The sequence below is a fragment of the Pelodiscus sinensis genome, chromosome 14 (assembly GCF_049634645.1).
Source record: "Pelodiscus sinensis isolate JC-2024 chromosome 14, ASM4963464v1, whole genome shotgun sequence".
Lineage (NCBI taxonomy): Eukaryota > Metazoa > Chordata > Testudines > Trionychidae > Pelodiscus > Pelodiscus sinensis.
The window spans coordinates 45,315,548-45,329,626 of NC_134724.1; positions in this window are offsets into that span (position 1 = coordinate 45,315,548).

The window sequence follows — 14,079 nt, forward strand, 5'->3', positions numbered from 1 at the left end:
CTGCCACTCTCCATCCTACCCACAAGTTGCCACCACTCACTTCTAAGTTTCAATTTATTTTTATTTTATTAAAAAAAACGTTATTGGCACTGCTTGCAGCTTTTAGGATTTGACCATTGGTGACCACAGATAAGTGTAGTTTTCTCACATTCCAGTGATGCTGTTGCTTTCTCCTGATTAGCATTTTTTACCATATAAATATGACTCAGCATAGCAGTACTTTTCAGAGACCTAGGAGAAGGGGGAGTTCCATCAATGTGGAATTAAATGGTAGTAAGCAAATGCGCTTTCAATTGGCTTTTCCCTGGTATCCTGTTGCAGAAAGAGGTGCACCCAGAGATTTTTTTTTATTGCTCCATATTTTAAGCGAATTAGCAGATGAGGGAGTCCATTATCTGGCTGCCACTGACACAGACTTCAATAACTAAGACTTTCATCTGCAACAGTCGCAGGGCAAGTTGAGCCTAGCTTTTCTGTACCAGTCTGAATTGGATTCTCCTGAATGTGAAGGGAGGTGGGGAACTTCCACTCAATCAAATGCAATGGAATAAACCAATTTATTTTTGTGTGCTTATGCTAGAATATGTTAAATACTTGATATTGTATTAAAATGCTTGTGGATTTAGAGTGGAAATCTCTCACTATCTCTTCTTATAAGTTTTGAGTTTTCTGATTTGGTCCTTTTTTGCTTCAAAATTCAAATAATCTGATTATCCTTATTCAGAAACATTTGGATATCTGAAATGGGGAAGCCAAGTTCTGGTGTTTTAGTCTTATGGTCTTTTAATTTTTATGGCAATTTATTATACTGCTAAAATCTTGTAAATCTTTAAGTACATTTGTGGAAAAATTAGTTCTGCAGCTTAGTTAAAAATGGTTTCAGCAGAATCGAGACTACATTTCTTTCTCTTTCTCTTTCTCTTTCTCTTTCTCTTTCTCTTTCTCTCCCTCTCCCTCTCCCTCTCCCTCTCCCTCTCCCTCTTTCTCTCCCTCTCCCTCCCTCCCTATTTTTCTGGGCAAAGTACTCCTACAGACTTGTTTCATGGACAGTTCTGTGATATACTCAAGGCCTGGTCTTTCCTGTAGCATGTTTTTCTGATGGAAATCTATGTAATCTAGTCTTCTAGAAGTAAAAAATGCTGCCATCACTCACTAACCCTACTTTTCTTCCTAGGTTAAATCTGCGTAATATGTAAGATGTTATTTGGCTTTACTCCTCTCTTGAATTGTATAATAGCATCAGTTTTAAATCAAAGCAAGGTGGTGCTTGCAAAGTTGTAACATCTGTTTCATCAGACTAAAACTCAGTGTCATCTGCCTGGTAAGCAAGCACTGCACTATAAACCGTGTTCATGATCTCAGCCAGGGAAAATGGAGTTTGAAACAGAATGATTTACCCTGGAAAAGAACAACTCTCTCCTGCAACATGGTGATCCAATGTCATCCTTGTATATAACCCATTTATTTGAGGCTAAGGATACCAACTTTTTTTCTTGCTTTAAAATTTGGAGGAAGGAATCAATTAATCTTCCAATTGAAATAAGTTTCATAAAAGTTTAAGCTGTGAACTTGTGGGCAGAAATTTCACAAAACTTTTTCTGGAACTTTAGAGCTGCCTTCTGGAAAGCTTTTAAATCATTGCACTCAAGATATGACATGTTGTCTACAAGAAACTTTACTTCATCCCAACTCGAATTCGTAGGTTTTCCCCAGATATGAGAAGTATAGAGACTGTTGGTTTAATTGAAGTGGTTTTAAATCAAGAAATAATGATGATATTTTTGGATCCTAATGTGAAAGGTTCAACTGTGAATTATAGTACAGAAGCTATAGAAAGTCATGGATTTTCATCTGCATCTTGAGAGTGCTTGAGTTAAAATAAAATAAAAATAAGCCTGGATTGTACAAGCAACTGTTCAGTTTTTTCAGTGCCTCTCCACCCTAGAGCTGTCTGGAATGAAGATCTGGAGCAGACTGGCCCAAACTGTATTTTATTCATTGAGAAATGTGAGCAAAATTCTGTATTTCACAGCTTTCCCTAGCAGTATTTTGAGTGCCCTATCAGCACACATTAGAAAAAGGTTTTCTGAAGACCATTTCTTTAAAAGGATGCTTCTGCCATACGTCAGGTTAGTAATTTAGCTCACTGGTGGGTATTCCCTGCTCCATTTACTGTAGACAGCCTCCATTTGAGATCGTACAAACTCCCAAAAACTAGAGATGTAAAATCCCATTTAATAGGTTAACTGGTTGTACGTGATTTTTAACTGCTCAACTGAAGAAGTGGGGTGCAGGCAGAAGTGGGGGTAGCACTGAGGCCAGGCTGGAATGCCCCCCGGCTGTAGGCAGGGGTTACTCCTGTCCAGCTCTGCCTGCAGTGGGCCCCTGCCTGTGATGCATCTGGGCCCAGCGTGGGCAGGTGGGGAGCAGTTCCAGTCCCATGGTTAACAGTTTAGGGTGATGCTGACCAGTTAACCTTTCAGATCCCTACCAATAACTTGTTTCTAAAATAGCTCAGAATGGATCCCACAAACTATATTAATAGCTCTTCTGAGTCACAGAAGGCAGCCAGGTAATGTATAGGCAACACTTCTGGTATTATTACTTCACCATTTTCCATGCTTAGTTCAATGGAAACTCTTCTACCCTCACTCAAATTCATTTGTTTCAGCATTTGAACCATTTAAAAGTAATATTCACAGGCACAGCTCTATGTTCAGAAGCCCCAATGCAACTCCCGTATATTCTCTCTTATCTTGTCTAATTTATATTTGGAGCTGTCCCATAGATTTTTATGGGGCAACTCACCAAATAAGTGAATATTCACTCATTGTAGATAATTTAATGGGAGTTGCATTCATGTAATTGAGAGCAGAACTGAACCAATCATCTTTTAATGCTATCCAGAGATGATCAGCTTGCCAACAGACAACCAACCTCTGGAATAATTTCCCCTTATATGGGAGGAACTGGACTCCCAGAGATCTATCATTCTCATGATGTTCTCAAAGATGACTGTATTTCCTTCTAATGTAAATAAATCAGACAAGTCTAAAGAATCTGTTGAAGCCAAGGGTTAGAACTAGAGACAGACTCCATAAATTAATGGGGAGACTTCTTGATTAGTGAATTAAATTGGGTGCCATGGAAAACCAAAAACTTTAAACACCCAAAAAGCCTCCAGGCTGATCCAAAAAATGTCTGTTATATGGGACCATTTGTTTTACAAAATATGGCACTGCTATTCCATTACTCCTCCCCTACACCCTTTAAAAACATAAATGTATTTTCTCTGGCAGGACCTGAGTTTTTGGCTGTAAATTAAACAGGTTTCTGGACTTAAACTTAGCCATTTATTTTGATTGTTTTTATTATTCCCATCAACAAACACTTTATCATATTTCAGTGTGGTCTGGACAAAATTCTTGATGTATAGTCAAAGTCTTTTGTACGGGTTAAACAAAACAATAAGAATGTAACAATGTATATGTTCATCCCGAACCATGGGATAGTCCCTACAATATGCTGTAAGTGTATTCATCTTCACTTTTTGTTTTGTTTTTTTTGGAAATGTCAACTGTGCTGGGGATCCATTGGCTTTAGGCTCAGTTACCTTTCCCTCAGCTCTGGAGAGCACAACTTCTAATCTGGTGTCCGAGACCTTCACCTTGCTCCTCTAATGCATCAATAAGGAGCAGGACAGGCAATGATGAATGGTGATCTCATCCATTTCCCTAAAATGTGTTGCTGCTACCTCTAGCAGTCTTTGTGTTGAGGATACAGCAAAAGTTTCTCCGCCTTGCTGTAGCACTGGTGTGGCTCCTCTTGTGTTAGTGTTGACGTGGATTGGTCACAGCATCTTTCCAATGTTCATGGTTAAACAACTTAATGGTAAAAATGTAGCCAGTGCTAATGAGTCCATCATTACAGGCACTGGAAGTACAAGTGCAACGCTAGAACATTTTCACTAGAAACCTGGCATAGACTATGCCATTGTGAACTCCTGTCCCCCTCTGACAAATTTCTTTGCCTTTCTTTCTTTTTCTCCCCCATCATCAGGCTTGAGAACAAGAAGACTCCTCTACAGAGAATCCTCTTGAGGCTTCTAGCTTGTTCTTCAGCATCTCAGCTTTAATTTTGCCTTGTAAATTTGCCTCTAGCTGTTATGGTGAAGGAAAGCTGAAAAATGGAAAATGAATGTAATGGGGACAGTCAGCAGTGAGCCTAGAACCAGAGCTCTGAGTGTCATTCATCTCAGTGAGGTGTTAGCTCAGGCATTCAGTCAGCAGTAAGTATTTCATCCCTGCTGGAGGAAAGCAGAGGAGGGTCACAGTTGCCAGTGACTGACATCTCCTTTTGATGCCACAAGTCAGTGACGATTGGGTGACACCTGCACTTATTTCTTCTCCCTGCTAATCAAGCAGGAGCCAGTAGAACCCCATGTTGTATTTAAGCCCTACAGAGGAGGAGCCAAGCTCAAGGAGCGTAGTGGAGCCAAGCAGTGTTCCCTGGAAGCTGGGTGCTTGTGCAGCCACTCAGGAGGGAGATTAAAATGCTGCCCAGCTGATCAGCAAAGGGCCCACAGCTGGGATTGTGTTTCTAAATGCCTCAGCGCACACACAAAAATGATTCCATGCAGGATAAAAAATGTGCATTTGAATGGAAAAGATTAGCGGGCACATTAGAGCCAAGCAGCACCATGGTCAGACTTTGAACATCTGCACACATTTACTGCAAGTGGAATCTCCTTTTTACAACTCATCTAGGTGGAGTTCATTCTGTATGCCACCAGCACCCCTGCCACCCTGTATTGGACCATCACTTACCAGGGAACTAAACAAACAACGTGTTTTTATTCCAGTTCATTTAAAATCAAATGAAGGACCCATGCAGCCAGAGTGAATGCCAATCCAATTTCCAGTATATTGTGTGGCAAAGATATAGCTTTTCTATATCTATCTATGCCCGCCCACTCTCCCCTCCTCATCTCTCCCTACTGTGAGCTGGAGTGTAGCTGATCAGAGGTGAGACCTCAGTTCCAAAATGTCATAGCAGATTGAATTTCCCCTTAGATCTTCCCCTACCCACATGCTGAGACTCACAATTTCGGCTTTTCTCAATCGCAGAAAAAGAAAGGTGAATATGCTTTTGTCTTTTTACCAAACCGAGCGTGGACTCTAATTAGCCCTTGCACTGAAACATTTGCAATCATTCATTCCCAGGCAACTGCCAGACACAATCTCAGATTAATGCTGAGTTTCCAGGACAAAGTCATTACATCTTATTACTACAGGAGAGCAACTTGACTAGAAAAGCCAGCAACTGCTGTATGCAAAGCTGGACGAGAGGGAACCTAGATTAGGTGTGTCACACACTCGTGACTATACGATACTAGCTGTGCTTCAGCTGGTTATTTTGTTCCATTGGAACACTCTACTGAGAATTTTCAGTGTTTAGCAAATTATAAGTAACTAGAAGGCAAATCTTCTGTAGCCCAGGACACTGGTTTGATTGAGAGGCAAGAGACTTTACTAGGTATTCACCTATCAGCATATTATTATGCTTTTCCTACCTCATATTTTTGCACTGGGAACCCATTCAGTTGTTTAGCCACTGATTGACTTTGAGTCTAATAGGCTACAAAACTGGACAAACTAGAGGAATGATCTGAGGATGAAGTTTAATAAGGACAAATACAAAGTACCGCTCTTAGGAAGGAACAATCAGTTTCACACACACAGAATGGCAAGTGATTTTCTAGGAGGGAATACTGCTGAAAGGGACGTATGGTTCATAGTGGATGACAAGTTAAACGTGAGTTAACAGTGTGTCGCTGTTGCAAAAAAAGCAAACATGATTCTGGGATGCATTAACAGGAGTGTTGTGAGCAAGACATGGGAAGTCATTCTTCCGCTATACTCTGTGCTGATTAGGCCCTAGTTGGAGTATTGTGTCCAGTTCTGGGCACCACATTTCAAGAATGATGTGGAGAAATTGAAGAAGGTCCAAAGAAGAGCAACAAAACAATTAAAGATCTAGAGAACATGATCTATCAGGCAAGGCTAAAAGAAATGGGTTTGTTTCGTTTAGAAAAGAGACGATTCTGAGGGAACATTGTAGCAGTTTTCAAGTACCTAAAAGGGTGTTACAAGGAGGAGGGAGAAAAATTGTTCTCCTTGGCCTCTGATGACAGGACAAGAAGCAATGGGCTTTTAAACTGGGGCAAGGGAGGTTTAGGTTGGACATTAGGAAAAGCTTCCTAACTGTCGGGGTGGCTAAACACTGGAATAAATTGCCCAGGGAGGTTGTGGAATCCCCACCACTGGAGATGTTTAAGAGCAGGTTTGACAGACACCTGTGAGGGATGATCTAGACCAGGGGTGGGCAAAAGGGCCTCAGTGGGCAGGATCCAGCCCACCAAGCAGGTTTATCCGGCCCTCAGAGGCCATGCCGCTTCCCCACCCCCAGGCTAATTAGGGCCTGGGGCAGGGGCGAAGCGCATGAAGTTTCCTCTGCCCTGCCAAGAGTGCACGGCGCTTTGAAGTGCCACACGCTCCTGGCAGGGCGGGAGGAGACTTAGCACGCCCTACCCACACGCCCTGATTGGCCTGGGGATTGACAGGGGAGCACGTGAAGTCTCCTCCCACCACCAGGGGCATGGGTACCTAGGGGGTACCTCTGGGTGGGAGGGAGGGGGCAAAGACTTCACATGCTCCTTCATCCCCCAGACCAATCATGGTCTATGGGTGGGGAAGCAGGGAAGTATCCTAGCCCTTCCCCTTCTGGTGCAGCCTGGGACCACTTCAAACATTTCTGAAATGGCTCCCAGCAAAAAATTACTGTCCACCCCTGATCTAGACAGTGCTTAGTCCTGACGTGTGGGCAGGGGACTGGAATCAATGACCTCCCAAGGTCCCTTCCAGTCTTAGTGTTCTATGAAAGCATAAGAAATACAGCCGAGGTTGAAAAGATAAGAGCACCGTTGGGGAGGGTAGCAGTGTTTAGCAAAGACAAGGCGCAGGCAGTGACCACCTGGCTGTAGGTAGTCCAGAACTGAAGGCCAGATAGGGAGGTTAAAGCGAGGCAACGAAAGGCAGCATGTGTTCAGCATGAAATCACTGAGGATGGTGGACAGGTAGAAGGCAAAATCATCAGAATCAGAGAAGACACCCCACCCCCACCCCCACCCGCCAGCTAGTGAAGGAAGAAAGGAAAGAGACGGCACCGTGATAGCGTGGAATAAGGGTTAGATGGAAAGAAATTTTACTGCTGCCCTGTGTATGGGGGCGACGGGGAGCTGGGCAGTGTTTTAATGTCAACTATTTTCTCTTGACAGGTTGGGCCTCCCTGGTCTAACACCCAAACGAAGGCATTTGCTGGACTAAGGGAGGTCCCCTGCTACTGGCCCCCCAGCCCACCGTTAGCTCTACTTCGGGCCTCAGCTAGGCACCCTGCTGCCAGCCCTGGCCAGGCTGCCTGCCGCTGGTTCCATCTTGGCTGGCTGCCAGGCTGCTATGGCCCCAGATCCCCGTTGGGATCCCATGGCCCTGGGCCTGGCCCTGGCTCCCTGCCTGGCTGCTGCCAGCCCCACCGGGCTTCCAGCCCAGCAGGGTCACAGCTTCTGCTGCTTGACTCCTGGCCAATGGGGCTCTCTGGTCTGGGAAAATCTGTCAGGATGGTGCCAGACCAGAGCGTCCCAGTTTAGGGAGGTGCAACCTGTAATCCAAAGATGTATTCACGGGCAGTGGGTGAAGATGCGGCTTGTGGACTCAATGGCCTCTCAAGATCCCTTCCAGGTCTAATGTGTTCTATGATTCTATTATTCTGTAAGGTGCTCAGACCGCCAGGTTGCCCCTTCTACATCTTCCTTACCCTTTATCCTCGACTACTTGCTGCACCTTAAACAGTCAGGCCTCGCTATAAGCTCCATCAGGTCTATATTGCTTCTACGACAACCTTCTGCCTCAAGATAGATGATTCCTTAATATCTGCACATCCGCTTACTAAGAAGTTCCTGAAAGGCCTACAAGCACTTTATCCAGATGTAGTTCCAGCAGCGGATCCTTGGGATCTCCACCTGGTTTTAAATACACTTACTCGGCCTTCATTTGAACCAATGGCCACCAGCTCTCTTTTGCACTTAGCTAGGATAACAGCATTTCTCGTAACCATTACATCGGAGAGATTGCAGCACTGATGTGGCACATCTTGTTAGTTGCTTCTTTATGCTCCAGTGCTGGAGCGTGCTTTAATTCTGTCTGACAGTAACTGGCTTGTTCAGTTGGTGCTGGGATGCCTGTGGGTGCTGGCATTGGCACATCCAGTTTTGTCAGTGTTGGTCAGTTAGCCACATCGGCGGGTGCCGAGTGTTTCAGTTCTGACTCAGCTCTCTTAGCCAAGGTCACTTTTCGTTTCTCTGCAGTGCCAGAAGTAGACGGCATCAGGGAAAGGGCAGTCCAGGACGTAGTGGGCAGTGATCATGCCAGGGAAGCCGGCGGCACTCGAGAGCCTCTGTGGGGTGATGAACTAGCCGTCTCATGGGGTGCTGAGTGCACCCATATCTCTGGATTCTTCGGCCTCTTTTTGTGGTCTTTCCTCACTCTGGTCATCATGTTTTGACAGTGCAGACACTTTTGTGGTATGTGGCTTTCGCTGAGGCATTTAATACAGGCTGCGTGATCATCAGAAACCGGCACTGAGTCCCGACATGAATCACATTTCTTGAAGGCAGGAGAGCCTGGCATGTTGAATGAACAGGAGGATTCAGAACTTGGAGTGGAACAGAATAGAGAGGAAAAAAACCAGGGAAACGGGGGGTGGGGAGGTTGTTTGTTTCTTTTAAATAAAGAACTCGGTGAAACTATTCATAAACCGACTAAATATTAACTTGTAAACTAACTATTTTTTAAAAATTTTCTATCAGAAAGGAGAGCACTGCTGTGACTCTGTCTTCAGCCGAGAACGGTTGAAAAAGAACCGAGGGAGGATCGCGCCGCAAGCGCATCTAATGGACAAAAACAGTGCAAGATGGCAACGGCATATGTGCGGGGCAGGAAGGCACTGCTAGACAGAATCTCCCATCAGTGGCGTGAGGGCGCACCAGGACCTGACTGGAGCACCCACAGGGACAGGACTCGAAGGAGAATGTCAGTTACTGCACAGGTGAGTAACCTCCTCTTCTGCATAATACAACATTAAATATTATGGAATACATGATGCAGCTCTTCTCTGTTTTACATTTTCTTAATCAGTATTTCTAAGCTCATTTTATATTTTAAAAGTCCTTTTAAGATTTCATAATCATTCCAGATTGCCATATATCTAATGTACTGAAACAAAGATATTTAAAATTAATCAGTCATTGTGGTTTGTGTGTTCATAAAAAAGCCCATTGCTTTTAGGAACACTCATTTATTTTGTGTGGTCTTCATAACAATAGACATGTTTATGAAATTTCACAATATGTTTATGTTAAAAATATTTTAGGCATAACGAAGTCACTGATTTTGGTTGAGGGTTTTCTTAAAACTAGTTCATTAAATTATCAGAAGTAAAGAAAGGGAAACTAATTTCTCCAGCTACCAGGAAGGAAAGAAATGTTGTTCTTTAAAGGCTTTCTTCAACAGGAGGGGAGTTCACAGACTGTCCAGGTTGGCCAATATACGTGGCAGATGGGCATTGCTGGCACTTGATGGCATAGATCACTTTTGGGCATGTGCAGTTGTATGAGCCCCAGATGTTCTGGCTTGTGTGATTAGGTCCTTTGATGGTGTCACTTGTATAGAAATATGGATAGTTGGCAGTGGGGTTTGTTGCAGGGGTAGGTTCCTGGGTGAGTGTGTCTGAGGTGTGATGTGTGGCTGCTGGAAAGAATTTGCTTTAGGTTAGGGGGCTGTCTGTCCAGGGCAGTTGTTTTTGACTTAACTTGACTACAGATGCTATGGGAACACCAGCAATATGATAGAATGTCTTGACAGAACAAACTTTAATGATTCTAATCTCCCTGTCTTGTTTTGAAAAGTAAAATTCAATGAGGTTGTATATTTTTGCTAGGATCAGAGTCAACGCAGCTGGGAAGAACTTTTTTGAGAGTTCCTCTGGGGAGCCATTTGTTTCCATGATGCACATCATTTTTTTGTGTGTGTGCTTTCAATGTAACTCTCAAAATCGTAAAACTCATAGCCATATATGGGTGAGCACCATAGGACTGACTCCATGGATGCTGTGGGGCTGGAACGCCCATCAGGGAAAATCAGTGAATGAAGAACACCCATAGGCAGCCAAACTGCCCCCCCCCCCCCAACAGGTAGCCCCGCTGACCAACTCCTGCCCTTATGCAGGTGGCGAGCACATGCACCTCATGTGAAATGGACATGAGCAACACATCTTGAAGAACACCAGTTACAGACGAGGTAACTGTCTCTTCCTCTTAGTTATTATGACTGGTTTTCATATCACATTTGTTTAGACAATCAAGAGTCTGGTGGCACCTTAGAGACTAATATATTTATTAGGGAATAACTTTCATGGCTCATTCACAATCACTTCCATCCTGACCTCATCAGCCTTGTTTCTATAAGTACCCTCTTTCTTTTGTTGTCCTTCTATATACCCATGCCTCTGTAAACTACACTCCAGTTCATGATGAAGGGCGGCTACCGGACTCCTTGCTGGTTTTGCAGATACAGACGACCACAACCGCCCCTCTGAGACATTTCATGTATGTTTAAGTAATTGATAGCGCCTTCCCCAAAGAGCTTACAATCTAAACCAGCACTTGCATCCAAGACTCTTCTGTGCCCACCTCGCCCCCCACCAGTTCAACCAGGTACTTAAGTATGGAATGGGAGTTACTCACATTCTGAAAGTGAGGCTTGTGCTTCAGTACCTTGCTGAATCAGGGCCCTAAAGAGCTGCCTTTTCAACAAACACAAAGATATCCTTGTGATACGAATTTGCAAAGTAAAACAAAATTAAAAGACTTACGTGGGAGTTATAAAAAAAAGATGGCATTCTGCTACTCTTGGGAACTTCATAAATTCCAAAGAGCCTGAAAAATTAAAATAGTTGAACAGGATTTCAAGTTGCCTTAAGATGGCTTATCTTGCGCTCTACCATGGATGCTGGATTTTCCATGACTATTTTGTTTTATTTTTTATTAATATAATTGACCTACTGTAGCACTCCAGCCTGGAATTCACAGCATGTTTCCACTCAAATGCAGACTAGTTTCTTCCTAATTTTTGTAAACCGAGTCTCTCATGTTTTGTCTTTAATATACTTGCTTCTAAAAAGTGCACAAACCTAGTTCCACAAATCTAATTTTCTGTTTTATTAAGTGTTTCATTTTGCAGAATGAAAATGTTTTCCTTTTTTTTCTTTCTTCCACTTGTAACATTTATCCAAAATCCAACAAGTTAGACAATGTGATAAAGAAATACATATTCCTGCTTCCGATGCCACATCCCTTGCCTTACTCTTGCCATAGGAAGGGAGGAAACATTTTTATAGGCATCACAAAAAGCTCATTGAAGTCACGCAAAGATTCCCATTGATTCCAGTAAGCGTTGGATCAGAACCAACATCACCATGTTCAAACTTTCTTTTGAATAACAGTAAATTATCTGTATGGCACTCCTAAAACAATTCACATGCAAACAATGTTTAAAGAGAAGGGAAAGGTCGTGCTTTTAAACTGTAGAAACTCAAATTAAATACAAAAAAAAGCAAGTGCAAACCTGCATTCATGAACACAAGCAGGTATTTGTGCAGATACATTTGCGTGCATGCCTCAGCCTCTACCTTAAACAAATCTTTAAACTATAAAGGTTTGGCATAAACGTAGAAATTCAGCAGGTGTCTAAAAGTTCATCCATAATTCCTTCCTGTCAAACTTGTTTTGTGTGGGTGAAGCTATTAGAACAGCATACAGGGGCAGGTGTATATACATAAATATATATGTTCCACTGTGGGTAAAGGTCATTAGCCTTTCTTTCTTGTGGCACTGCACATATTAAAGGCAATTAACCCAGTAGAGAGATCCTGGGATAAGAAGCAATGGGCTTGAACTGCAGTAAGGGAGATTTAGATTGGACACTAGGGGTACGTCTAGACTACCGTGTTTTGTCAACGGAAGTTTTGTCGACAGATACTGTCGACAAAACTTCCGTCGACAAAGAGCGTCCAGACACATTGAGTTCTGTCGACAAAGCCAGTTGCTTTGTCGACAGAACGCCGTAGTCTGGATGCAATGTTACAGGCAATAACACCTTCTGTTGACAGAGTTCTGTCGACAGAAGGTGTTATGCCTCGTAAAATGAGGTTTACCAGCGTCGACAAAACTGCTGAGTTCTGTCGACGTTATGTCGACAGAACTCAGCGGTAGTGTAGACGCTGGTATAGTTTTGTCGACAAAAGTCCACTTTTGTCGACAAAACTAGGTAGTCTAGACACACCCCTAGGGAAACTTTCTAGGAAAAACTTTCTGTCAGGGTGGTTAACCACTAGAATACATTGCCTAGGGAGGTCGTGGAATCTCCATCACTGGAGATATTTAAGAGCAGGTTTGACAGACACCTGTCAGGGATGATATAGACTGTGCTTAGTCCTGCCATGAGGGCAGGGGACTGGACTTGATAATCTTTCAAGGTCCTTTCCAGTTCTAATATTCTATGGTTCTTAACATAACTGCCACTATAGGATTGGGTTTTTTTGGGGGTGGGGGGGTTCTGTGCAGAGTTGTAATGTAGTCATTGTGCACTGTTTTGGTCTTCAGTATTCACACTTGTTTACAAATCTCTGTAACTGGGAGCATTTCATCTTACCTAATTTAGGAAGATTTTATTGGGGGGGAGGGGAGGAGCGGTATGAAGCCATTTTTTAAGTGTTCTTCATCAGTGGAGCACACTGCGTTTTGTGGGTATGGTAAGGATTTCAACACTCTACTAGAGTTAAAATTGGTTAAGGTTTTGCAGGGCAAGGGAAGCTGTTTATGCACAAAGTAGTGCCGCTGCTGTCATCGCCTATATTGTTACCACATTTGTGTTTTGATTTTTCTGCATGTGAATTGTGTCACTCAGAGGTACAGCTGCTCCTTTCCTGCATTTCACACTTCTGTTGTGTTGAAAATGGGTGGCGCTATCTGTAAGCACTTTCCCTCTCCCTCCTATCCCTTGGCATTTGGCTATTTCTGAACCCAGAAGAGGGGTGGATGGGGAACAGACAAAATGGTTGGTTGCAGTATCATGGCATTAGACAGGCAACATTCATGGGCTGTGACCTGAAAACATCTTCAGTAGGCAGGAGGGCTCCACACAAGCTCTGTACAGGGAGCCTATGATGGAGCCCAGTCCAGCTCATTGTAGACGGGGCATGGTGCACTGAGTCCTCCCAGGGCAAATGTTGGAGTCTTTTGTTCCTCTTGTACAGAAGCCTCAAGTGCTCAATGAGTTCCCAGTCCTCATTAAATGCCCACCTGCTCCAGCCTTTGTGAAATTTCCCAGTATAGGTACGGGAGTATGTTCTGTTGCTTTGGGCAAGGTAGTGGGAGATGGTTTGCTCCAAGCATGATCAGCACTGGGTGTGGTCAGCAGGCCAGGGAGCTGCTGTCAGAGCAGGATCCATCTTCACCTGTACTGATCTGTAAAGAATGCAGCCGAAAACCGTTCTGACATGGTCAGCGCAGCTTAGTATTGCTGGTCAAAATGTGGTGGGGGTAGAGGATGGCTATGCAAGTTCCAGGTAAGTCATGCTGTATCTTTCCCATGTAAAGGACATGAAATTGACGTTGGGATATTTAGATATAGATGGATATATAGATAATAACCAGTCTAAATATTTATCACTAGCGTGTCCGCACTTACAAAGAACAAGACAATTTCACTCTCATGTACAGATACCTTCAACCGCACCCAGGTCTGCATGTTTCATGTGCTTTCTTTGTGCTTTAGGGGATTTTGCGATTGTGCTCTCTCTCTTTTTATTAATGGGGTTGAGCGGGGAGGACGATGTGAGAGGGTGAGGGAAGGAAAGAGAAATAAATGCTAATGAGGAAGAGGAATCTATTTCTTCTGGGAAATG